The sequence below is a fragment of the Silene latifolia genome, chromosome 10 (genome assembly GCF_048544455.1).
Source record: "Silene latifolia isolate original U9 population chromosome 10, ASM4854445v1, whole genome shotgun sequence".
NCBI lineage: Eukaryota > Viridiplantae > Streptophyta > Magnoliopsida > Caryophyllales > Caryophyllaceae > Silene > Silene latifolia.
This window is the reverse complement of record NC_133535.1, coordinates 62,474,875-62,476,572: the sequence shown is the minus strand read 5'-3', so window position 1 is coordinate 62,476,572 and position 1,698 is coordinate 62,474,875. Positions and strand designations below refer to the sequence as shown.

Genomic DNA, 1,698 nt, shown 5'->3' with positions numbered 1-1,698 from the left:
AAATGGCGCCGTTGCCGGGGATGGCGTTAGGTTATGCTTAGTTAGTTAAAGTTTCTAGCTTTAGTCTTTAGTTGTTGTTTGCTTGTTGGTGTAGTTTGTGTGCTTCTTGTAGAGTGTGTGTGATTTTTTGCCTTACCCTAGTGTGTAAAAGCAATAGGAGTCTTACGGTTTGTCAAGTTGTATGCCTAGGAGGAACCACCAAGCTTTGCTCTTTGACTCCGATCCCGAAAGGCTTTTTAGAGCCTTAAGGAATAGGACCATAGCAAGGGTTAGAACCTCTTCTCAAACAACCATAAACCAAGCAAATCCACCCATCCAACCTCTCATCGAAAACACAACTCAACAACAACCAAACAACACAATTGAGCCTCCATTAGAAAATCCATTTCACAACTTCCCACTTCCAAATAGTCCACCCCAAACACCACCCCCTCATATACTAAATCCACCACCACCAATTGCTTTACGTGACCATAACCGTCCAAACCATAATGCTGCTTGTAACCCCATCAATTTTGGCACCTTGGCTCCAAACAATTTTGAGATGCATCCGGCTCAAGTTGGCCTAATTGAAAAAGACTTGTTTGGAGGACACATTGAAGAAGATGCTCATGCTCACCTAAGGAGGTTCAAGAGGAAAGTCTCTATGATGAAAAAGAATGGGGTATCCGAGGATACACTAAGGATGATGTTATTCCCATTTACTCTAACGGGGAAGGCGGATCGTTGGTTGAATGTGCACCCTCCGGACACATTTACTACATGGGATGCCTTAGGCAAGGCGTTCCTAGACAAGTATTATCCATCATCAAAGACCGCCATGCTCCGAAATGAGATCCATACTTTCCAACAAGAGGATGGAGAATCCTTGGGTGAGGCATGGGATAGATATCAAGACCTTATTGCTAGTTGCCCTCACCATGGAATTCCGAATTGGTATGTCACCCAAACCTTCTTCCAAACCTTGTTGCCAAGAACAAAAGAAATGGTGAATGCCTCCGTGGGAGGGGGATTCGATCATTTGGGTGATGAGGAGGGCACTACTCTAATAAAGAAAATGGTGGACTCCGAGGCAAACTATGGCACAAGAGTGAATGTCTTTAGAAGAAGTAAGCACCCTCCCGAATTCTTAGTGAATTTGGAGACTAATGCTAAGCTTGATATGCTCACCAAAAAGCTTGAAGAGTTGAGTAAGAAGAAGCAAGTGAAACAAGTAAATCAAACTACCACTTCTCATGGACCATCCATGGAGGAAGTGATGCAAAGATCAACATGTGAGTCATGTGGAGGGATGGGTCACACTTATGAAGTATGTGCAAATAACCACCATAACAACTTTGATGGGAACAATGTGCAAGAGGTGAATGCTTTCCAAGCATTTAACAATTTCTCCAACCGTCCACCTAGGCCCTCATTCAACAACAACCAAGGATCCAACGAAAACTTTGCCAACCAATCTCAAGCATACCAAGACTATGGAGGTAACCAAGGGAACCAAGGTAATTAAAACTTTTACCAAGGAAACCAAGGGTTTGGTCAAGGATTCAATCAATGGAACAACAACAATTGGAACAATCAAGGCTACAACAATAATCAAAGGTACAACCAAGGGTAAAATCAAGGGTTTAATCAAGGGTACCAAGGGAACAACCAAAATTCCAACTTTAGAGATCAAGGATATGGCTTTTCTCTTCCAAT

At 42.8% G+C, this 1,698-nt stretch overlaps 1 non-coding gene across 1 annotated transcript; it reads right to left on the bottom strand.

Annotated features, from left to right (window-relative positions):
- Positions 1-820: 820 nt before the first annotated feature.
- On the bottom strand, positions 821-927 carry LOC141610223 (small nucleolar RNA R71). The gene has a single exon (XR_012528119.1). It is a non-coding gene; the product is annotated as a small nucleolar RNA R71 (small nucleolar RNA).
- Between the last annotated feature and the right edge of the window lie 771 nt (positions 928-1,698).